Source organism: Bufo gargarizans, chromosome 5 (assembly GCF_014858855.1).
Source record: "Bufo gargarizans isolate SCDJY-AF-19 chromosome 5, ASM1485885v1, whole genome shotgun sequence".
In the NCBI taxonomy this organism is placed as follows: Eukaryota; Metazoa; Chordata; class Amphibia; order Anura; family Bufonidae; genus Bufo; species Bufo gargarizans.
Window position 1 is genome coordinate 142,967,878 of NC_058084.1, and position 25,989 is coordinate 142,993,866.

Consider the following 25,989-nt stretch of genomic DNA (forward strand, 5'->3'; position numbering starts at 1 on the left):
AGAAGGTGCATCAGTTGCAGAGAGAACAGAGCCTCTAGGTGTAATGGCAACTCCCCCATTGCTCCTAGAGGCTCATTTGCATATATTAAAACTTTTTTTTAAATGTTTCTCGTAGTATCCATACATCATATCCATACAGTATGTTATCAGTATTACAGATCCATAATACTGATGGGCAGTCTCTTAGGAAGAACCGTGTAAGATGGCCCCAATACAGATTCAATACTGACAACATACTCTTAGTCCATAACGATTAAAAGTAGCTCATACGTTTCCAATATTCATAAATTCTATGCAACCATGTGAAAAGCATCATATTACTCCTTTTTTTGGACTATTCATTGCATGCTTATCTACTGTATTACAAATCATACTTTTCCACAGAGTAACTTGACTTTGGTATATGATTTTTTTTTTTTTTTTTATGGCACTTGGATTTCTTTCCTTTTAAATAATTTTATTCATTTTAACATTCAGTCCCATTCCAAACCCTGTTAATCACAGTGGATTTTATCTTCTGCCAAGCTGTGCATTAATTCCTCAAGCCAAGCAACACATCTGCTTTCATAGTGTAGAGTAACTGCAATCACATGAATGACGGATGATTGAACTTTGTGCATCACACAGATAAAGTAATTGTGAGCAGGATACAAAGGTAGATTACAGATATGCATAAACGCCTACTAGTGCCTAGTCCTTCACCTCAATGAATGAGGTGGATTTGGAGCTAGAACTGGCAACATAGGATGAGGCAGATGAGAATGACAATGGTAAGATGAGGCTCAGAAGGTGATGGCCAGAAAATGAAAGACTGGAATTTTTGGAGGGCTATGGTAGAGGTATGGAATTAGGGTTTGAAGAGCATCTGTCAGCATGATCAATCCTATTAAACCAGCATACAGCGTGGTAGGGATGATCAGGTTAATAAAAACAATACCCTTATTATGACTCTCCGGTGGCCACATTAATGAGAAATCAGCATTTTTTTATATGCAAATTACCAAAATGGAGCACCGAAGGGCTAGCCAGAGCCCTAAGAGCACCAGTTTGTTTACACCTCCTTCAGCTTCAGTCCCTCGCCCCCATCTCTGGATTGACAGGACTAGTCTTTTAGTGGCTGCAGTTTTTCTGGCGTCGAGACAGCCAAAACCTGTATTTTCCTGCCAGTGCAGTATCTTCTGGTGCTTGCTCAGCATTTCTCCTGCTGTGCTCCAAGACCTGTCATCTTATGCCTGCGCTGTGTTTCCAGAGACCGCGAGATACAGCGCAGGCACAAGATGACAGTTTGAATCTGTACTGCTTGAAGAGCTGCAAGAGAAATACTGAGCAAGCACCAAGACCAGAAGACCAGGAGAGCACTAGGCTCTAGAAGACTAGCTCTGTCAGTCTAGCGGACTGAAGCTAAAGGAGGTGTGGCAAACTGGTGCTCCGAGGGCTCTGGCTCTCCTCCAGTTAGGTCATTTAGATATAAATAAAACTGCAGTTTTCTCAGTAATGGGACCACTGAGAGTCATAATAAGGGTATTGTTTTTTATCAGTATGATTAACCCTACCAGGATGAATGCCTGGTTTAGTAGAATTGATCATGCTGACAGATGCTCTTTAAGTAGGGCAGATAGGTTCCTAAACTTTTAGCCTTTAGAGTGGAAACTATCATCCCCCGCTTTTGGTAGGTTTTTGAAGGTGTTCTTATTTAAAGTCCAATGGATTAATGGTACTGTAGGCGAACTTGACCTGTAAGTGTTTGGTCCAGGCAGCCACAAAAGTTGGTTTCAAGGACACAACACTGCCTGGGCTGCACAAGTGACCCATCAAGGGAAGGCGGGGACTTAAGAGGCAAGGTTGTGATCGTCCCATCTCCTGTACATATTTTTCCAAAGTTGATCTGTGTTTTTTTTATGCATGGTGTAAAAAAAAAGGTATGAATGTTCAGCTGAGCCTCTTAAAGGACACCTGTCACCATGAAAAGGCAATGTAATCTGCAGGCAGCATGTTATAGAGCAGGAGGAGCTGAGCAGATTGATCTATAGTTTTATGGGAAAAGATTCAGTAAAACTTTATACATTTTAAATTCCTGCTCATTCTGGGCTTTGGAGTCAAGGAGGCGGTCCTATCAGTAACAGCCTCACCGCTATGTGATAGCTGTCAATCACTGATAGGACCGCCTCCTTGACTTCAAAGCCTATAATGAGCAGGAATGTAAATGCATATATTACAAGTTACACTGAATCGTTTCCCACAAAACTATATATCAATCTGCTCAGCTCCTCCTGCTCTATAACCTGCTTTTAGACACCATGTTCAATGTGACAGGTTCCCTTTAATTCAATTTTCCACATTACAATTAGGTTGTCCAGCCTGTGGCTCCCCAGCTCCTTGCCTGCCTTTTCACAGAGAGCCATACGATGGAGACAACTGAGATAAGGTATTCGGCCAAGTAAAACATAATGTAATCAAATGTACCACAAAACAGAATGATAACTCCACAATGCTCCTGTAAAATGATTTTGTGCATCTATTCATGCCAGTAAATTGATTACAAGCATCTCTGAAGACAAGAAGAAAGAAGGCGCTTATGGCTGTCGGAATGAAAATCATGATTTTGGAGAGGTAACGGAAGTATTTTTGGAACATGCAGGACACCCCCGCTACACGTAACCTCCTGAATAAACTCTGGCTAAAAATAGCGGGCGTGATCAAGAGGCACCAGAGAAAAGATGATAAAGGATACTTCTGACATAGCACTACCGAATAAGGACCTCAGGGAAAAAATATATATATATGACTTATCTCTAAAAGCAAAGTCTGCCACCTCGGCAGCATTCAAACTTAACCCTTGCCCCAACTCCGAAATCCTTTAGCCAGCAAAGCTTTTATCACATAAAGAGGATATTAGGCAATAAACTTGCTTACAGCTGGCTTGAAAATCCTGGCTAAACAAATTTCATCTGTTAGCTAACAGATTGCTGATTATTGCTCTAACCTTTGAACAGTACCAGACACTCACCCGTCATGAAGTCCAGAAAATAGATTTAGTAATGGATAGTTCAAGCATCACGTGAGATTTACACACGGATGATGAGGAGACGCCCGGCAAATGTAGTAACCATGATATAGGTGGTCATTGGATCTGAACCAATACATCCGCATAAGGAAGACTTCCCCGCAGATCCATTACTATATGTTATTTATTAACTAGATTTAGCATTTTTTATGAAGATTTAGCATTTCCCTCGTGCGCCGGGAAAGCTGTGTATGTTTGCGACTTTTTAAATGTGACTTTTTATGCCACCCTTGTCACTTTTCCAAAAGGAGGTGTGGCATGGGTGGGGAAGGGGCCTGGTCAACTGTGGAGATAAATTTATCTTCATGTACGCCAGTTTTCTGGTGAAAATAAAGCCAGAAATATAAGGCTGCTCCGTATGTATTTTGCAGTCCGCAAAAAACAGATCTGCAAAAAATACGGATGACATCCGTGTGCATTCCGTATTTTGCAGAACGGAACAGCTGGCCCCTAATAGAACAGTCCTATCCTTGTCCGTAATGCGGACAATAATAGGACATGTTCTATTTTTTTGCGGAATGGAAGTACGGACAGTACCTTACGTTTTTTATGGTTCCGTATACGGTCCGCAAAAAAAATAACGAATTCCCAGATTGTGGCACAAAAGACCTTTGCGCCACAATCTGCGCCAGAAATACCCCTAATCTAGGTATATTTCTGTTTAATAAATGACCCCGAGAGTGCTTTTTTAAGCACCAAAATAAATAGACATCTTTCAACATTCCCTTCTAATTAGACGGCTCCCATCATGATAAACTTATCAGAAGTGCTGTCCCATTACCAAGACACCCAGGAATCCGCTGTGATCTGGGAGGGAACCTGGCAGCAAGAGCCCAGCTTTCTCGCAGCACTCCTGCTACTGGGAATTACACAGTTAAAACAGTGGGCTCATTAAAAAAAAGAACAGTAATGCAGTAGGTGGTCCATGTAGGAGCACATTCACATGGTAGAAAGTATATGCGGATTTCAGTAAGTTTTCCATGCCCAAATCCAAATGATATTTGTCCACAATAGGAATGTTAAATGGCAGTTCACACTATTGCAGATTTTTCAGCAGCAGATTTCAAATCGGCGTTGCAGAAAAAAAATAAAAGAAGTGCCACAGTCGCGGCTTGATGTAGTTTCCACATGGAAACCACTGCGGGCAGCTACAAATGATTGACTACATTCAATATGAAACTGCAAACGTGCTGCAGAAATCTGAGGGCCAACCTCTGATTTTTTTATGCAGATTTTCTTGCTAATCAGCATCTGATTATTTTTACCAAGAAAAATCCATTAGGGCCACGCTTCAGTTATTTGGTCAGTTATTTCCATCAGTCATTGTGAGCGAAAACTACTAGTGAAGCCTACACAGAGATCTGGTGTTATGTACCTGCATCTGTTCTGTGTTTCTGCCCCGAACCTGGTTTTGGCTCCCAATAACTGATGGAAATAACTGACCAAATAACTGACGAGTAAACTCAGCCTTAGGGCTTGTTCACACGACCGTGTGCTGCCCGTGCTGTGGACCACGAATTGCGGTCCGCAATGCACGGGCACCGACCGTGGGGCAGCTGCATGCGGATCGCAGACCCATTCACTTGATAGAGTCAATCTTTTTGCAGTGCGGAGGCATGGAACGGAACCCTACGGAAGCACTCCGTAGTGCTTCCGTGGGGTTCCGTTCCGTTCTTCCGTTCCGCACCTCCAGATTTGCGGACCCATTCAAGTGAATGGGCCCGCACCCGTGATGCAGAATGCCATGTGAACAAGCCCTTATCTGAACACTCCCTAATGCTACTCTCTTCTCGGGCTAATAGAGGAGGATCCTGAATAGAGAGTCCCAATGTAATAACCCGGAATTCACTAATCTGCTATTTGAAAAGTGAGATTTGCAAGCCAGACAACCCCTTCCTCCCACTATATATAGAGAACAACTCACTACCTAACAAACCAATTAGATTTCAGCTTTTTCAGAGCAGATATAAAGTTAAAGAAGGGATCTGATTGGTTGCTAGAGGCGATACTAATCCTTTTTTCCTACTGAGCAGAAACATTAGAAGTGGAAGCCTAAGATTAAGTTTCATGATAGTGGAGATATACTTATGCAAAGGTCCCACACGAAGACACCAGTAATATCAATGGCACGTGGTAGGTGGGGGCCCTGTTACCTATTTTGCATTGGGGTTTACATTTCTGATTATGGTACTTTCTGTCAAAATTGCTTTTTCTGGGAGTAAAATATTGATGACCTATCCTCAGGATATATGATTGGTGGGGGTCTGACTCCTGACACCCAGGCGAAGAGCTGTTTGCAGAGGCCGCAGCATTCCGGTGAACACCACAGCTTTCTCACAATACACCAAGCCAAGCACCATTCATTGAATAGTGGCAGTGCTTGGTATTGCAAGCCATTCACTTAAATGAGACTGAGTGACACCTAGGCTTTGTAACTGATGATGTAACAGGCCTAAGCTCACCGCTGATTGGTGAAGGTGCCAGGAGTCAGACCCCCACCGATCTGATATCAAGGACTTATCCTGAGGATAGGGCATCGATATTCTTCTCCTGGAAAACCTTTTTAAAAGGATGTTTGTTCTCACCACCATATTTAGTAAGGGCTACTTCAACTTTTTACCAAACTGAAAGCTAGACAGTTGTTGCTTTCATCCATAATAATGTTTAGAGATGTTTTTCAAAAACTCTCCTCTTCAAGAAAGCAGCAGCAAACAAAGCCTTCTACACCCTGACCCTACTCCCTAACCATGGATAGGCAACATTTAGAAGGACCTATGTTCTACGTAAGTCACACCAAGAGCTGACTTCAATGTCTTTAGTGGTCCAGCAGGTATCTTGAGCAAAAAATAAATAAATTAATTAATGAAAAAATGAAAAAATCTAGAGACCAGTAATAATTGTCAAAAAGGGTTATCCGATTTCAAAAAAAAATATTAATATGGAATGCAAATGCTATAGAATAAGTAAAAACACCTATCCCCTCTTCAAAACCTCTCCAATCTAAAACCCACAAACCTGACCTGCAGCGTATTTCCCTGGTTTTTGAAACTGGCATCAGAATCCTGGCTCATTTTGCTTAGTAAATCTCCCCAATATTCTTCACATTGTTGACCAAAGATGCACATTTACAAAATGGTTTATGCTGCAAAACTGGCAAAGATTATGTCTTAAAATGTGGTGTGTGCCATGTGACATCATTTGTGATTTTGGGGGAGCTCAGTGGGAGGGGGCATGGCCTCCTGCTGCCCGCCATATTTACTATAATTTACGCCAGATACTGGTGTAAATTATACTTCAAATCTGCGCCAGTTCATAGCTGGCATAGATATGATATTCTGGGACAAAAACCACCAGGAGATACACAAAACTCATCAAGTATCACGTCTGAGATGGTAGGTAACAGACGTGCGGCGCAAAGGGGAGGGAAGAGGAGTAACCTTCCAATAGGGAGATGGAGGAGTGGTGACCCAGCTCGCCTGGCACTGGTACCTGGCTGCCCTGACATCCCTAGACAGGCTGCTAACCCGTACGCTGATCACGTGCCTCATCCCTGGCTTACCCTGAAATAAGCCCTAGGTAGTGAGTAGGGCGGTGGGAGCACTAGTCCTCACCACTGACACCTAGGGTAACAACAGGGAAAGGACAAACAACACAAATAATCCCCGAAAGAAGACAACAAACAGGAGAGAACCGGAGATCCAACAGCTCTAATTCCAACAGCTCCAAAGCAACAGTTGTCCCAACTCCACCTGAGGTCAGAATAGAAGATCTGGAAAGAAGGTCTACATCTGGCAGGAGTGGCTGACAGAGAACAGCTACAGATTCCTAAGTGGGACAAAAAGGATCGCAAACCAAAGCAGGAAAACCTGGACCAGAATCTATTCTCACCACTAGATCATGGAGCAATCTTGGGAGAAACCGAGCGCGTAGCCACCCGCTGCGACCTTCTGACCCCAGGCACAACAGGGATAGCGACAGGTCGTGACACCCTCGTGACATCAAGAGACTTGTGCTTCTTAATAAATTTGGTGTATTTTGTACTGACAGACTTAAAGGGGTTAACCCATGAATAATGTAAAAAATTTAAACCATGCATAATCTAGTACAAGACAACGTATTTCTGACAAAGCTAGAACCAGCCCTGTACCTCACATGGATCCAGAGATCGCCCCGTTCATTGCTCCAATTGTTCTATTGGGTTTATTTCAAGTGATTCGCTTAGGGAGGCATGTATTTTCTCCGGGGTGTGTCCTTTTAGTTGAGCGGAACTGAGCATGTGCTTCCATCTCAGTGAGCAGGACAGAGAAATTAGAAAAAGAGCAAACAGCAGGTGGCGCTATACGGATGGATTTCATTGAATAGCTCAGTATCTATAATCGATTTTTCACTACATACAATTACAAAAATATTTAGAACTAGGTGCTGGTTTCAAAACTGTAGACAATTTTTTGTGCGACAACCTGCTGGTGTCTGTAAAGCCAGTTTTAGTTTATCTGCCCCATTCTCTATGAAAGTCTAAATAATGGCTGCTCTTTTCTAAAACCCGATGAACCCATTACAAATCAATAGGCTCCATTAGTATCTGTTGCATAACACAGCTGTCATATCCATCATGGCTCCTGTAAGATTGCGAGCTTTGTGAACACAGCCTAGTTGGGCAAATTACTGTACAGGAAAATAAAACTAACAATGGCAAATGACACAAAATCCCCTCTGATGCCTCATGCAGTGCAATGCAGAACAGACACCAGCTAATCATGCTAGATAATAGTCATTTCATTCTTCTTTCCATCCTCTGCCTGCTTCATTGATTTCCCTATTTTCCTACAAGCATGACTTCAATGCTGTCAGTGGAATTTTAGGTCTTTTTTTTTTTTTGCTGGGATTATATTCGAGCAGATGGCTGCTGCCCTTTTAGCTCTCTCACAAATCATGTCACATCCATACGTCTCACTGAGCTGATCTTCTGCTTTGCCGAAATCTTAAGAGAGCGATGGGAAACATTCAGGTAAATGTTTGCTTCTTGGCAATCTGAATACAACACAAGGTGTTCGGTTATCGCTGTCACGTCAAAATGTCACTCCGGAAGTCACCGCAGATGAGCAGGTTACAGAAGTATCTGACATCTGACAACAGGAAAGGGCGACCTGAAGCTCCCCTGCAGCTGCTATAGCTGTCACAGCACGCTGAGAGTTGTAGTTCTGCAGAAGCTGGAAGGCACTAGGCCTTAAATGAGAAAAGCCTAGTCAATCTTATTTTATTACAGCTCTCATCAGCCAGAACTTTACGGAGCCAAATAAACCAATATTTTACTGTGATTTACGCTATTTGTTTGAATGGCTGTAATGTGGAAAAATATCACCTCCTAAACATATGGATGAAGAACATGATGTCAGTGTATTCCCGAATATTGGAACAGAAATGAGGCTCGGAACGTGCAAAGTGTGAGTTACAATCCAAAAGGAGAACAATAACCCTTGCTTGTTTTTAGTAGCTTATAACACGTATATATAAAACCGCGGTGACTTATCTGCTTCCAGCCAGGAGGTGCTCGGCTACTTTACAGCTCTGCCTGCCCCGCTATAATAGAACAATAACTCCTCATAAATCCAGGGGACACCATAGCAGTCCCCATAGAGAACAGACTGCAGCATAATTAAGAGATAAGTAATGCATCAAGCGAAAGACGGGCCCTCCAAGAAGCCACAATAAGGCTAGGTCTACACGGCCATAGGGCACAACTACACTGCAACATTTGTCGCGCGACAATTTTTATAATGATAGTCTATGGTGTCGCAATGCTGTCGAGTCGCAGTCGCAGCATGTGCGACACCATAGACTTTCATTATAAAAATTGTCGCGCAACAAATGTCGTCGTGTAGACCTAGCCTTACAGTAATAGTCTTTCAGCTGTTGCACTAAACATATACAGTATATATATAGGGAAAGTGTCATCAGACAATATTTTTAAAGAATTGGTGATGTTATTTTATTATTTTCTGCGCTAATATATTCTTCCGCTCCTCGGCAAATATCCTGAGAATTCTCAGAAGAGGCCAGAAGAGCCGGCCGCAGAGGTGAAAGTAGCCTCCACACCGTTCCTTCCAATGGTTTTATAATGCGCACATGCAGGGGCGTAGCTAAAAGCTTATGGGCCCTAGTGCAAGAGTTCAGCTTGAGGCCCCCCTTCTCTCAGTGCTTTGTGGCAAGGGGCTGAGAAGCACAAACTTTTGTGCTGTCCAAGGCAAAAATTGAAACGGCACTCCCCCATGCCAAATTCTTGACCTAACCCCTTCCCCTCCAGCCAGAGGTGTAACTTGACCAGCATGCACTTTCTATAATGCAGGTGTCTTCTTATGCAGCACAAGGGTCTTTGGGACCCCTCAGTCTCCTGGGCCCGGTAGCGACTGCTACCTCTGCACCCCCTATAGCTACGCCCCTGCGCACATGCTATGGCGTCCACTGCATTTATGTGAAGAAATCCATCCAAGAATAAACACATCGTAAATTGTACACGCTAATTAAACATTACATAAATGAATGTGCAATAAATAGTAAAAAAACAAGCAACTGCTTCAAGATTGTAAAAGTTTATCTGGTTAGAGGATCTTTCATATCCGTCACTGGGTGTCCAGAGTTCAGTTCAATCGGGACACCTTTAGCAAACTAGTGTAAATTGAGCCTGAATGGTTCCCTTTAAGATGGTTTGTCACAAGGCACAACTTCTTTCAATGACGCCATATGTGCCCCTATCCCTGCTACCATAGGGTCCCATACCTGCATATAAATGGTGGCAATAGTAAAGGTGCTGATGGTTTTCTTTAGTGTTGAGTGAATTGCGTTTCGGATTCACTCAAAACTCCCTTTGAATGCTGTACGGAGACTGAAATATGACTCGCCACAATTCCTTAGAATCCTCTCATTTGGAAATGTCCTTTACAGGGAACCTGTCACCTGGATTTCCAGAATAGAGCTGAGGACATGGGTTTCTAGATGGCCGCTAGCATATCCACAATACCCAGTCCCCATAGCTCTGTGTGCTTTTATTGTTTAAAAAACCGATTTTATACATATGCAAATTAACTTTAGATGAGTCCTGTCCCTGACTCATCTCACGTACAGGACACATCTCAGGTTAATTTGCATATGTATCAAATCGGTTTTTTTTACACAATAAAAGCACACAGAGCTATGGGGACTGGGTATTGCGGATGTGCTAGCGGCCATCTAGCAACCCATGTCCTCAGCTCTATACACAAAAACTTGGTGATAGGTTCCCTTTAAGTGTACCTTAAGCACGGCCGCCGCTCCATTCAATCCTACAGGACTGCTATTTTCGGCAGTCCCGAGAAATGAATGGGGGCTGGCGGCGCAGGTGTGGCTGCTCTCTGTTAACTTCGGGGGTACCGTTCTGGAGATAGGTTCAGCTATGTGGCATTGATGCCACTCATCTCTCTAATGAGACAACCCCTTTAAGATGCCTTTACTCCAACATCATAACACACAATGGCTGTCACAGTTTACATACAGCACAAGCTGTAGTTTCTGGGTCAGGAGGTGGTTATCAGACCGCCAGGGGCTAATTTCCCGGTCATCTGTCATCCAGAGGATGCTCACCTTCCCTCTCTTAGCAATCAGCTGCTAAGACCGAGCCCTCCACCTCTCATCAATCTTAACATACCGGAAGATGTTTGATTTACTCTAAACACGCAGAGTGTGAAACATCGTATCAGTGACCTAATGTTTATTCATCCATCAGCAAAGTCTTTGAAACTGGGTTTTCTTATTCATAAGCCAAGTCCTTTAAACGAAACTCTTCCGTTGTAATACATCTTCTGTAAAGAGGACCTGTCACCTCTCCTCACATGTCTGGTTTAAGTAAATGCTTGTATTCCCCATGAAATTACATTTTTAGCTTGTGGTTTTCTTTAGACCTATGCTTTGTGCCATCCCTGGGTTATTCCTCCTAGAAATATATGAATGAATTGATAACTGGGAATTGACATTACCATTCACATTGTCATTAGGGTGTCTCTCTGTGTGTAAGGACACCCCCCCCCCCCCCCCCCCCCAACAACTAACACCCAGTTATCAATTCATGCATGAATTTCTAGTAGGTATAATACAGGAGAGGCATGAAGATTACAGGTATTTACTGAAACGGACATGTCCTTATACCAGACAGATAAAATAACACCGAGAACACAATGATGTCAAAGAATGCACTCAGCCATGCTGACTCCAACAAAGGAATGAAGACGAGATCCTTTCAGTTATACTTACAATTATGAAATCACATTCATCATGACATAAGTACCCTTGAAATTTTCAGTACAACTTTATGACTGCACAGCCTGAATGAAATGAAGCACAGCTTGAAGATTTAAGAAAAAGTTTAATGACTTACCCAAACGTTGTGTCCCCACAGCACAGGCAAATCCAACGCAAATAAATGGAGACCATAATTCCAAATGGTGGTTCATGGAAGAAAGAGAAGTATAGTTAGAATTCATCTCTACAACAGACCCGACATGTGTTCTGTTACTTGGCTTCAGGCTGCACTTTTCAAGGATTGGATATGCATCAGCTATAGCAGCTGAAATAGTGAATTTGATATAAACATAACCCTGGGACCCCAGCCGATCATGAGAACGGGAACCCAGTATTCCTGCAATGGTCCCCAAAGTGGCGAGCTGGTCATGCATGCTGCCTCTCCATTGAAATCTATGCGATCTCTACCACTCTGTTCATTTCAGGGGACCCTACAGAGTATGGGGCCTCCATCCTTACGACCAGTGTGGGTCCTAACAGTAGGACCCCCACCCATCTATAGTTATCTCCTATCCTGTGGATAGGAATAACATAGGGATTTTAGTATGCTGTCCTCTATTACTACAGTATGAGTTTGAGTTACCTTACTTATCCAGCATGATAAGTAACATTGTTGATGTCATTTTATGTACATGTAAAGTATACAGTGGTGCTTGAAAGTTTGTGAATCCTTCAGAATTTTCTATATTTCTGCATAAATTTGACCTCACACTACATCAGATTTTCATACAAGTCCTAAAAGTAGACAAAGATAACCAAATCAAACAAATAAGTCAAAAATATTAGGCTTAGTCATGTATATATTGAGGAAAACAATTCAATATCACATGTCTATAAATGGCAACCTTTAGGATTAGATAATCATTTGAAGGTGAAATTAGAGTCAAGTGTTTTCAATCAATGGGATGGCAATCAGGTGTGACTGGGTGACCTGTTTTATTTAAAGTCTGATCTTCACAGCACGTTTGTGGAAATGTATCATGAAGTATTGTAATGCATTGTAAAGGGGATCAGACCCCCAAATGTTGAAGTCCCAGAGTGGGACGGACAAAAAAAAAAGTGAAAAAAGTAAAAAAAAAGAAGTTTTACAAAAAAAAAGTTTCAAGTTAAAAAAAAAAATTAGACATATTAGGTATCGCCACGTCCGTATGAACCGGCTCTTTAAAAATATCACATGACCTAACCCCTCAGGTGAACACTGTCAAAAAAATAAAATAAAAACTGTGCCAAAAAACAAAAATTTTTGGTCACCTTACATCACTAAAAGTGCAACACCAAGCGATCAAAAAGGCGTATGCCCCCCAAAATAGTACCAATCTAACAGTCACCTCATCCCGCAAAAAATGAGCCCCTACCCAAGACAATTGCCCAAAAATAAAAAAAACTATGGCTCTCAAACTATGGAGACACTAATTTGATTTGTTTTGTTTCAAAAATGCTATTATTGTGTTAAATGTAAAAAACAAAATGACATATTAGTTATCACCGCGTCAGTAACAGCCTTCTCTATAAAAATACCACATGACCTAACCCCTCAGATGAACACCATAAAAAATAAAAATAAAAAAAGCAATTTTTTGTCACCTTACATCACAAAAAGTGTAATAGCCAGTAATCAAAAAGTCATATGCACCCCAAAATAGTGCAAGTCATCTCATCCCGCAAAAATTATACCCTACCTAAGACAATCGCCCAAAAAAAATAAAAAACTATGACTGTCAGACTATGGAGACACTAAAACATGATTTTTTTTTGTTTCAAAAATGATATTATTGTGTAAAACTTAAATAAAAGAAAGTACCGTATTTTTCACCCTACAAGATGCATTTCCCCCCCCAAAAGTGGGGAGAAAATGCCCCTGGGTCTTATGGGGCAAATACTAATGAAGCGCTTCCATTATGGAAGTGCTCATTAGTACCAGAGGACCAGCAAGTGGTGAAAGATCTGTACTCAACGCTTCCTGGTCCTTAGCTGTCGGCTGTGCAGGGCTGCGCACAGCGTGAAGGAGCGGCGGCGTCCAAGAACAGGAGAGGTAAGTGTTTTTTTATTTTATAAAACATGAGGCTGCTGGGGGCTAATGAGAGGCATAGTGGCTGATGGGGGCTAATGAGAGGCATAATGGCTGCTGGGGGCATAATGGCTGATGGAGGCTAATAAGAGGGATAATTGTGCCATAATGGCTGATGGGGGCTAATGAGAGGCATAATGGGGGCTAATGAGCTATAAGGGCTGATAATGGGGGCTAAAGAGACATAAGGGCTGATAATGGGGCTAATGAGGCATAAGGGCTGATAATGGGGGCTAATGAGGCATAAGGGCTGATATGGGGGCTGATATAGGGGTGATGAGAGGCATTTGGCTCTTATCTGATGCGTCTGATTGGGGGTCATTTACATTGGGGTCTGAGCTGAGGTCTGATTTGAGGTCTTATTGAGGTCTTATTAACATTGGGGGTCTGATTGGGGCTGTCAGCTGAAGTATGATTAACATTGGGGGTCTGATTGGTGGTCTGACCTGAGGTGTAATGAAATTTTTTTTTCGTATTGTCCCCCTCTAAAACCTAGGTGCATCTTATGGGCTGGTGCGTCTTATAGGGCGAAAAATACGGTATTTGTGAATCTACCCTAAGTGTATGACTACATGGTTGTGACACAGCCGCGCTGTGTTCGAGTACCGCATGCCCATGCACGCTGCAGCGGGCTCTAATTAAACGAATGAAGAGCACACTGTTTAGTCAATCTACGGCCGTAGGGTATTGAAGCCGATGTGCGGCCATTAAAAATGCAGACTGACTAAACAGTGCGGTCTTTATTAGTTTAATGGCAGCTCGCTGCAGTCCGTATGGCTGTGCAGTACTCCACCGCAGTGTGGCCGCGTCGCAACCTCGACACCTGCACCGTTTGGTCGTACGTGAAAGGTTCATTGCGGTCTTAACAACTATGAGATGACCAGTATTTAAATACAGAGATCATACAGGAATTTTGTACAACAGCAGATTAACATTTAATTGCTGAAACCAGATTGCCTCCGATTCCCTTGGGTGCTGTGGGAATCCAGATTTAACACATACCTTACTTATTGGGGGAGATTTAAAAAAGGAAAACTGTCTGTTGCCCATAGCAACCAATCAGAGTCCAACTTTCATATTCCAAAGGTGCTCTGAAAAATGAAAGGTGGAATCTGATTGGTTGTTATGGGCAACTAAACCAGTTCTACTTTACACCAGTTTGATAAATCTCCTCCATTGTCCATTTACACAGGTAGATAAACGGTTGCTATTACTGCCCATATAAAAATACCACTGTAATGTATTGTTGGCTATATATAATGTATATGAAATATAATAGCAAAATACTTCAGAGCATGAGTGTGCAGTTACACACAGGATATTACTGATTCTATCCCTGTGAACATCATTGCAACATCCTACATTTCTGCTGAAACTCAAGTTTCAATCTCTGCTACGACATGGGGAAGTCTCAACCACAGACATGTGATTTGAGTAGAACTAGAGGGCTCATATATTCCCAAAGTAAAGGTCGTGTCCACACGTGACTGAGATGCTGCGGATTTGCCGCTGAGAATCCACAGGATTGTGCAGTACCATCAAAGTGGATGCGATTTTAGGAAATCTCATCCGCACGCAGTGTAAGGAAACCATGGAATCGACCTGTGGATTTCACCAGTGGCGACTCTAGGAACAATATATAGGGGGGGCACAAAGATACCACAGTCAAAAATGGGGGGGCACAAACAAAATAAGTATATATCAATAAGATTACAAAATACGAGTGAATTGCGATATGCAGGGATACAGTTATAATAAAGCAATTTACTTACAAAAGAAGCTACTCAGTCGTCTGCTGTGCCGTCCTCTGCTTGCATCCACGTATTCTTTCCCCTTCTTTCTGTCTCTCGTCAGTGCACAGGCGCACTGTTATGGTGGATCTGTGGAAGACACACTGTTATGGGGGCATCTGTGGATGACACATTATGCCTCTCATTAGCCCTCATTATGCCTCTCATATCAGCCCCCATATCAGCCCTTATGCCTCATTAGCTCCCATATCAGCCCTTATGCCTCATTAGCCCCCATATCAGCCCTTATGCCTCATTAGCCCCCATATCAGCCCTTATGCCTCATTAGCCCCCATTATGCCTCTTATTAGCCCCATTATGCCTCTTATTAGCCCCCATATGCCTCCAATTAGCCCCCATATGCCTCCTATTAGCCCCCATATGCCTCCTATTAGCCCCCATATGCCTCCAATTAGCCCCCATATGCCTATTAGCCCCCATATGCCTCCTATTAGCCCCCATATGCCCCCATATGCCTCCAATTAGCCCCCATATGCCTCCAATTAGCCCCCATATGCCTCCTATTAGCCCCCATATGCCTCCTATTAGCCCCTATATGCCTCCTATTAGCCCCCATATGCCTCCTATTAGCCCCCATATGCCTCCTATTAGCCCCATATGCCCCCATATGCCTCCAATTAGCCCCGATATGCCTCCAATTAGCCCCCATATGCCTCCAATTAGCCCCCATATGCCTCCTATTAGCCCCCATATGCCTCCTATTAGCCCCCATATGCCTCCTATCAGCCCCCATATGCCTCCTATTACCCCATATGCCTCCTATTAGCCCCATATGCCCCCATTTGCCTCCAATTAGCCCCCATATGCCTCCAATTAGCCCCCATATGCCTCCTATCAGCCCCCATATGCCTCCTATTACCCCATATGCCTCCTATTAGCCCCATATGCCCCCATTTGCCTCCAATTAGCCCCCATATGCCTCCAATTAGCCCCCATATGCCTCCTATTAGCCCCCATATGCCTCCTATTAGCCCCCATATGCCTCCTATCAGCCCCCATATGCCTCCTATTACCCCATATGCCTCCTATTAGCCCCATATGCCCCCATTTGCCTCCAATTAGCCCCCATATGCCTCCAATTAGCCCCCATATGCCTCCTATCAGCCCCCATATGCCTCCTATTACCCCATATGCCTCCTATTAGCCCCATATGCCCCCATTTGCCTCCAATTAGCCCCATATGCCTCCAATTAGCCCCCATATGCCTCCTATTAGCCCCCATATGCCTCCTATTAGCCCCCATATGCCCCCATATGCCTCCAATTAGCCCCCATATGCCTCCAATTAGCCCCATATGCCTCCAATTAGCCCCATATGCCCCCATATGCCTCCAATTAGCCCCCATATGCCTCCAATTAGCCCCCATATGCCTCCTATTAGCCCCATAGGCCCCCATATGCCTCCAATTAGCCCCCATATGCCTCCAATTAGCCCCCATATGCCTCCTATCAGCCCCATATGCCTCCTATTAGCCCCATATGCCTCCTATTAGCCCCAAATATGCCTCCAATTAGCCCCAAATATGCCTCCAATTAGCCCCCATATATGCCTCCAATTAGCCCCCAAATAGCCCCCATATGCCTCCTATTAGCCCCCAAATATGCCTCCAAATGCCCCATATGGCTCCAATTAGCCCTTATATGCCTCCTATTAGCCCCCATAATGCCCCCAGCAGCCACATTTTTTATAAAATAAAAAATAAAAACACTTACCTCTCCTGTTCCTGGACGGACGCCGCCTGCCATTTTCTCCTCAGTCGACTGTGCTCTAAACTGGCGCGCACAGCGTGAGGTCACAGAGCGCCCTCACGCTGTGCGCAGCCCTGCACAGCCGACAGCCGAGGACCAGGAAGTGGTGAGTACAGAGCGTTCACCACTTCCTGGTCCTTCGGTACTAATGAGCGCTTCCATAATGGAAGCGCTCATTAGTATTCACTCTGGGGAATCAGCGGGGGGGCACCCGGGGGGGCAAGGAACAACATAGGGGGGGCAATTGCCCCCCCTCGCCCCCCTCTAGCGACGCCACTAGATTTCACCCTCTGCAATGGAGACGGTGAAATCCATTTCCATAGCACAACCCACACTTTGTCAGGCACATGCGGACAAACCCTACCTCATGCACACAGCAGTGTAATTTATGCAGATTTTCCCCACTGATTTTCGTGTGGTTTTTGGTGCATTTTCACATCAAATCTGTACCAAAGGCCTCATGCACATGAGCGTATTTTGTTTCCGTTCCATTTTTTTTGTGGATAGGATGCAGACCCTTTCATTTCAATGGGTCCGCAAAAAATGCGGACAGTACACCGTGTGTTGTCCGCATCCGTATGTCCATTCCGTAGAAAATAGAACATATCCTATTCTTGTCCATTTTAGGCATTGTGACAATGGATACGCAAAAAAGAAAAAACGGATGGCATACGGATGACATCCGTTTTTATTTTCGCTGATCCCCAGTTTACGGACCGCAAAACACATACGGTTGTGTGCATGTAGCCAAAATCAGTTTTATTATGGACTATGACACCTCACACTCTGCATTGCACAGGGTAAAATCTGCACCCATCTGCGCATCTTTTTGGTGTGGATTTTGGCACAGGATCCGTGCCCAAAAAACCACACCAAAAATGAATGCAAAATCATTTCCATTGATTTCAATAGGAAAACTGCTTATTCATTTGCACATCGCTTTCTTTCCTGCTCGTGCTTTTCAAAAATGTACCATGGAAAAAAGAAGTGACGTCAAATTCTTGGTGCGGATTCTGTGTGGTATCCACATCCAAACTTCCCACTAAAATGGACAGGACCAAAAACCACTGCTAAAAATCCATGCGGTATCCTGAAGCAGTGTGCACTTAGCCTAAGGCCTCTTTCAAACAACCATATAGCTTTTTCAGTGTGGTTCCGTTTTTTGTTTCCGTTGTGTTTCAGTTTCTGTTCCATTTTTCCGTATGGCATATACAGTATACAATAATTACCGTACATAGAAAAAATTAGTCTGGGCATAACATTTTCAATAGATGTTTCTGCAAAAATGGAACGGATACGGAAGAAATACGGATGCATTTCCGTATGTGTTCCGTTTTTTTTGCAGACCCATTCACTTGAATGGAGCCACGGAACGTAATTTGCAGGCAATAATAGGACATGTTCTATCTTTCAACGGAACGGAAAAATTTAAATATGGAAAAAGAATGCATACGGAGTATATTCCGTTTTTTTTGCGAAACCATTGAAATGAATGGTTCATTATACGGACTGTATACGGAACGCAAAAAACGGCCCGTAAATGGGAGAAAAAAAACGGTCGTGTGAAAGAGGCCTAAGGCCTCTTTCATACGTCCGTGATGACATATGTGACAAGATGGTCAAAGGTTCATCCGTGAGTCAGTGTTTGGTCCATGTGTCCGTTTTTAGCTCTTCGTGTGTCATGTATATTCCACGGACACTGCTAGGCTGAAAATTGGTTTCCAGAGCATCTCCTACCAACCATCCATGAAAACCATAGAAATGAATGGAAGGGTGCGCAGTCTACTCTCCTTCACTTTGCAGGCTTCCTTCTAGAGACAGGTGTGGGTCCTAGAGGTGGGACCTGCACCTGGTAGACATTGGTGGCACATCTGAAAATCAGTTCTATTCATTTGAAAGGGACTTGCAGAAATCCATGTGCTTCCTGCCAAACCGACACCATTCTAATGAAAGGAACTGATTTTCAGTCGTATAAAATTTTCAGCACCTTTGAAGGGACCGTTAAGGTATGTTCACACGATTTTTTAAATCTGCCTAAAAAATTCATCACAAAAACCTTTTTCCAGATCTGTGGTTTTTTTTTTTTTATCAATGGGTCAATACAAAACTGCTTATGTGCACTTGGCTTTTTCGATCCATGCAGAAACTGAACTGCCGTTCAGATTTGGAAATCCACAGCATGTTAATTATTTTAGCGATTTTTGGTGGATCATCTTTTTAATGGAAGCATGAGATGTGTGGCAAAACTGCATCAAATCTGCACCAAAAACCGAAAAAAACACATGCAGTTTTCAGTGCAGAAACACATAGAAATCCATGCAGATCTTCTGCATGTTTACTTGCAGCTGTATGGAGGTAGCCTTGACATTAACCTTAGGCCTTTACACACAAATTGTGGTCCGCAATGCACGGGCACTGACCGTGGGCCAGCCGCATGCGGATCGCGACGCCATTCACTTGAGTGGGGTCTGCCATCGGTCTGTTCCGCTAAAAGATAGGACAAGTTATATATTTTTGTGGAACGGAACACCACAGAGGCACTCCGGAGTGCTTCCGTTCCGTGGTTCTGTTCCGCACGGCATCTCCAGATTTGCGGACCCACTGAAGTGAATGGGTCCGCATCGGTGATGCAGAATGCAAAAGGCCGGTGTCCCGTGTATTGCGGACCACAAAGTTGTGTTACTACACGCATCTACCCCGCTACTATCTTCTAAGAGCCTTTATACTGTCATCTGGTGCAATTTAAATTATGTCCTCCACAAATGTGCATACAAAACCATGTTAAATGTAATTGTTCATGTAATTTGCCTGGTTACCAGTAGGTGGCAGCAACCCATTGGCAGGGACAAGCCAGTTTAGTGTATCTGACCTGGAATGGATTATTCGAGCTTAGCTCCCCCTCTGTGGAGAGGTGGGCTGGTCACACATCCTGCAGCATGGATGGAGAAGGAAGTTAGGGCAGAATGGAGCCCATCCCCTGCTAGGGGTAGGATGTGTGTGTGTGGGAAGACAGCAAGGACCTACTCTCGGCTGAGACTTGGCCATATACCCAGCTTGAGCACCCTCAGCTCTGCAGGAAAGCTTAAACTACAGACAACCTCCAGAGTTCCAGGAAGAAAGCATCCCCTGAGAATCCATCTGAGAGATAAGTCCAGAGTCCTAGGAGAAGCCTATTCCTCCTCAGCTAGTCTGTCCCCATACAGCAGAAGGTACCAGATAAGTGCAGAAGCTAACCCTGCCACAGTTACAGAGCTACCAAGCAGACGTTTTTCCTGCAAGCTCCTCATAGAAAGCAGAAGTACTCATACCTGCCAATCATTGCCAATACCTGCTGGGACCAAGAGACCAAACTTGTATACTGCTTGGATGCAAGTTATTTCCAGTAAAGCAACGTTTGAACTTCATCTAAAGGTCTGGACATCATTTCTTCAGCAAAATTCCTCTATTACTCCTACTATCACTAAACTCAAATTTATTGCAAGTGAGCCAGGAGTCCAGCCATACCCAGGTAGGAGACACCATGACACTACCACAGCACCACAGAGACATTATAGGCCATTACACCACTCTGGCATTCCTAATCTGGGACGTGCATTATAACACCTTGGAAGGGCCCTGGGATAGTACCCTGCCCACGCTGCAATTAGCGTCACGAACAAATACAGGATATATTATCCACCTGACCCGGCCACTGCACTAAAAGTGGCGCCAACCCATTCCTGGTCACTGCATATGCGGGCCGCAATTTGGCCACGGGACACACGCGGTTATGTGCAAGAGGCCTTAGGGTTAACTCCACATGATACAGACGTGCACAGAAAATCTGCACCAAAACTGCAAAACTATGCTTTTTTTGGTGTGTATTTTCAGTTTTTGTTAACAACCCCATTGAAGTCTATGGGAAAAACCACTCTACATAAGGTGTCACACAAACAATTGACAAAATCCGCACGGCAGATCAATTTCCGCATGAACAAAAAAAAAAATGAACGTGGTGAGATTTCTCAAAAAACTGCACGTAATCTGCATTGTGTCCAGGTATCCGTAAAGGGAAAGCTGATGTATGGCTGGTTATTCATCCTACTTCATGACAGCACAGTACATCAGCACGTCCTTGCATATCAAAGCAGATTTACACCACAAATAGGAAACAAGACGAATGGACATCTGCACAGACGGATTACGTGCCGCATAAACAGGCCTTTAAAAAAAAAAAAAGGTTAAGAAATAAAAGCAGTTTCCGCACATCTGCCACCATTGATCGTGGTTGTCTCCAAGGTTCACTTACCAACCCTACAACTATAGAACATACTATAACTGTTTCAATCTGGGAAAACGTCACTACGGCTTTGTCAGTGTCTTTCAGATTAAAATATTTTAATCTGGGGATGATAAAATGGAATACTAAATCAGATTCCACTAGATCAAAAGAGGTCGAATCCTGGCCACAGAACAGTTAGTATTCTCTTTCAAAGGGCGGTAAGGGTTAACCAGATAGCTGACTGTTCTACTCTAATTAAGACCTCTTTAAACTAATTCCTCATGTTTGCTGATCTAGATATAAACTTTGCTCTGTGATCTTTGCATCAGTCATCAAGGCTCAGTCACCGCAACTCAAGGCATGAACATCTTTAGCTCAGCACAGCCAGTAAGTGCTAAGCTTCAGTATGTGCTATGAGCTTGAGCTGGTTAATCTTTGCTGGAAGTCCCATCCCCCATCCTTGTGCATCTTTACCCTAGCACCTGGTGACATGAACTTGGATGGCAGGAGTGGAGTCTTATGCTGCAGATCAGCACGTGGTGGGGCACACATAGCAGATACATATAGGAATCTTGTATCCTGCCAGGAGAAATGCCCTGTGCCATGATAGGAAAGCAGAGCTCATCATTGCAAACTCATCTTCATAACATACCGTTATTAAAAATGAGCTCTGAAAAAGTTGGCAGGATCAATGTGGATACCTAGCTCTTGATGGTGGCTCTACTAGAGAGCAGGGGTTATCGCACCCTAGCAGTGGCACCACAGGGGATCTTTTGATTGCTGCAGGAGCAATGTGGATGCTCTTGATGATGGTTCTACTAGACAGCAAGGACTATTGGGCCCTAGAACCGGCACCATGAGGTATTTTCTGAGAATGTGGATACCTAGCTTTTGATGAAGGTTCTACTAGACAGCAGGGACTATTGCACCCTGGAACCGGCACCATGAGGTATTTTCTAAGAATGCAGGATCAATGTGGATACCTAGCTTTTGATGAAGGTTCTACTAGAACTATAGGGCTCTAGCACAGACACCATGGGGTATTTTCTAAGAATGCAGGATCAACGTGGATACCTAGCTTTTGATGAAGGTTCTACTAGACAGCAGAGACTATAGGGCTCTAGCACAGACACCATAGAGTATTTTCTGAGAATGCAGGATCAATGTGGATACCTAGCTCTTAACGATGGTTCCACTACACAGCAGGAACTATTGTCCCCTCGCACTGGCACCACTGGGCATTTTCTGATGACTGTGATCATTGCAGGATCAACATGGATACCATGCTCTTGATGATGGTTCCACTAGAAGGCACGGACTATTGCGCCCTAGAACTGGCTGGCATGGGGTATTTTCTGAGAATGTGGGATCAATGTGGATACCTAGGTCTTGATGAAGGTTCTGCTAGACAGCAGGAACTATTGTGCACTAGCACTGGCACAATGGGGCATTTTCTGATCACTGTGATCATTGTAGGATCAACATGGATACCCTGCTCTTGATGATGGTTCCACTAGACAGCAGGGACTATTGCGCTGTAGCACTGACACCGCAGGGGATTTTCTGATCTCTGGAAGATCAATGTGGTTCATGTGCAGGATCAATGTAGATAACCTAGCTCTTGATGATGCGACTAGCACTGGCACCAGGGGGGCATTTTCTGATCACTATGGACACTGCAGAATCAATGTGGATCATTGGCAGGATCAATGTGGATACCTAGCCCTTGATGATGGTTCTACGAGACAGCAGGGACTATTGCACCCTAGAACCGGCACCATGAGGTATTTTCTGAGAATGTGGATACCTAGATTTTGATGAAGGAACTATTGTCCCCTAGCACCAGCACCACAGGGGATTTTATGATCACTGCAGGATCAATGTGGATACCCTGCTCTTGATGATTGTTCTACTAGACAGCAGAGACTATAGGGCTCTAGCACAGACACCATGGGGTATTTTCTAAGAATGCAGGATCAATGTGCATACCTAGCTTTTGATGAAGGTTCTACTAGACAGCACAGACTATTGGGCTCTAGCACAGACACCATGGGGTATTTTCTAAGAATGCAGGATCTGGATACCTAGCTCTTAATGATGGTTCCACTAGACAGCAGGAACTATTGTCCCCTAGCACTGGCATCACTGGGCATTTTCTGATTACTGTGATCATTGCAGGATCAACATGGATACCCTGCTCTTGATGATGGTTCCACTAGACAGCAGGGACTATTGCGCTGTAGCACTGACACCGCAGGGGATTTTCTGATCTCTGGAAGATCAATGTGGTTCATGTGCAGGATCAATGTAGATAACCTAGCTCTTGATGATGCTTCTACTAGACTAGCAATGGAACCAGGGGACATTTTCTGATAACTGTGGTCACTGCAGGATCAATGTGGATGATTGGCAGGATGAATGTGGATACCTAGCCCTTCATGATGGTTCTACTAGACAGCAGGGACTATTGCACCCTAGTACTGGCACCAGGGGGCATTTTTTGATCACCGCCCTCTACCGACCATACACATTTCCATATAACTGGGTGCCCAGGACATGATGCATGCTGGAGATACAAGCCGCTCAAACATGGTGATGTGCAGTCCATTATGACTGTGCTGGAGCTCCAGTGCACTCGGAATCGTTCTGAATTCTCATGTATTACATACATAGGAGCATATGATCTGCCCAAATCAACTTTCCCTGATCCATAAAGCATCATCCTCCCTATTCCTTGACTATGCTATGGGTGAATCAGCACATAGGAGACTCTCGTAAACCGATTCCCACCCGCATCAATAACTTGCCATACATAACAGACAGAATTGACAAGTGACACACGAAGCTGTGAGCCCCGAGCTATCAAATTACAATATACCTCCCCTTCTCAGCATGGAAGATCCAATTTCTGAACATCCACTACTCCCAGTATCAACTTCTGTTTCCTGGCATTCCTATACTAACCATGTGAACCTACGTGACATGAAGCAATATGTCTCTGATCAGCATGCATCCTTCTGGGGGGGTCATCTGCGGCTGCTTATTCCTGTTCACACCACAGGCATGCAAAGTAACATTTACATGTGTGCGTGGATTTGGCTGGTCTAGCCTTACACTGGATGATGGGAGTGATAGCACAATGCAGATGCAGTACCTGGAGCTTTCTATAACCCTGAGACACAGATTTAACAGGTGATGCCCAGAAAGAAGCTGAGAGGAACCAAGGACTGGACTACATGGAGAACATCAAAATGTAGATGGGCATAGAAAGTAGAAGGCGTCATGGTGGGTAGTAGGTAGGAGAATGGGAGTCATTTGGGGGGGGGGGGGGGGCGTTCAGGTAAAGATAACGGATGGGTGATCACCTGCTGCATCGTTTCACATATCTATGGACGTAGATTTCAAGGGACTGTCCATTATTCAGAATGCCACCTGCTGTATACCATCGGGGGACCTCCCATGTAGCTGAATCTGCACAGGTTACAGAGGGGCACTTTATCATACAGTAATGGACACCCCCTCTAAGCCATCCACATCTGATGAAAGTGACATTCCTTCATATGACAGAGCAGTGCCAGAGATGCAGGAGTTGGCAGTGATTTATCCTCTGAACACATCCATGGGTGTTACTTGGCACTGCCCTAGGTCTCTGTATGGAGGTGGCATGCAGAAGAAGAAGAAGAAGCAGTCCGGGGGGAAGGTGCTCTGTCTGGGCGGCAGCAGAACACCTCCGCCTGCAGAGCTGCTTCTCCTGCACGGGACAGCCATGCATTGCCACCCCCAGCGGTAAGTTACACTCTGAGGGACATGAATGGGAAGGATGGAACTAACCTGAGAGGCGCACGGCCAGACCTCCTGACACAAGTGACTGGCAGCGGGCTCCTCACACAGCGAGTGCAGGGGGGGTGACGGCGGATCACCCACAGGTCCAGTCTCCTCGCTGTCACACCTGCAAAGCTGCGCAGCCCAATGTGGAACTGCTACCCCCCCCCGGAGTGTCTTGTCATGGTCCCTCCCAGCTCAGCTGCTGATTGGTGCAGTCCGGCTCTCTGAAGGGACTGGGGTTAATGAGTTGTGTTCAGCACTAGACAAACCTCAGCGTTATTACAGTGCGGTGTCAGGGAAAATCTGGAACTGAAAGAGTTAATGCGGCCGAGAGGGAAGCGCTCCCCCTAGTGTCCACCAGTAGAATGACAGTAACAGGCTGGCCACGACTACATGAGGCAGAAAACCTAGGACAGTATGGACGCTAAAAAGAATAGGATGATAGTACATAGGATAGAATAAAAAAATAACGTATGAGATACCGTCAGCTGTAAAATCTACAATACATCCTAAAAACATATAAGGAACCTGTTTAGGTTTAGTTAAAATTCTTATCAATTTCATTTTTAATGAGTAAAATACAAAAAAAAATTTATAAATCATTTATTTTCATTTTTAATATATGAATAAGTTCTAAAAAAAAGTATATCCCATGAAAAGTATTACTATGAAATGAATATATTGCAATGTACAGGTCGTAAAAATACGGCCCATTTTCCTCCTGGTGTTTCTCATGTGGCCAAAGTTCTGGGGCGCGTTCTGCATGCAGCAGGGGACCAGACATGCTCTGCAGTGGCATTGCACTGAACTCCCTTGGGCCCAACAGAGAAAATGATTCTGAGGGCCCACCCTCTGTGTATATAGGACCTAAGGGCCTGTTT

At 44.1% G+C, this 25,989-nt stretch overlaps 1 protein-coding gene across 4 annotated transcripts in view; it reads right to left on the reverse strand.

Annotated features, from left to right (window-relative positions):
- EPB41L3 (erythrocyte membrane protein band 4.1 like 3) overlaps nucleotides 1-25,306 on the reverse strand; it is a 320,068-nt gene extending 294,762 nt beyond the window's left edge. The window contains exons 1-2 of one of the 4 annotated variants that reach the window (XM_044294314.1): nucleotides 25,115-25,306; nucleotides 11,348-11,418 (exon numbers count right to left, since the gene is read on the reverse strand). The gene's annotated coding sequence lies outside the window, so the exon portion shown is untranslated. Of the gene's footprint in view, nucleotides 1-3,007; nucleotides 3,030-11,347; nucleotides 11,439-25,114 lie in introns of those variants that run through there. The other 3 variants (XM_044294313.1, XM_044294315.1, XM_044294316.1) reach the window with 3 other exon arrangements.
- Between the last annotated feature and the right edge of the window lie 683 nt (nucleotides 25,307-25,989).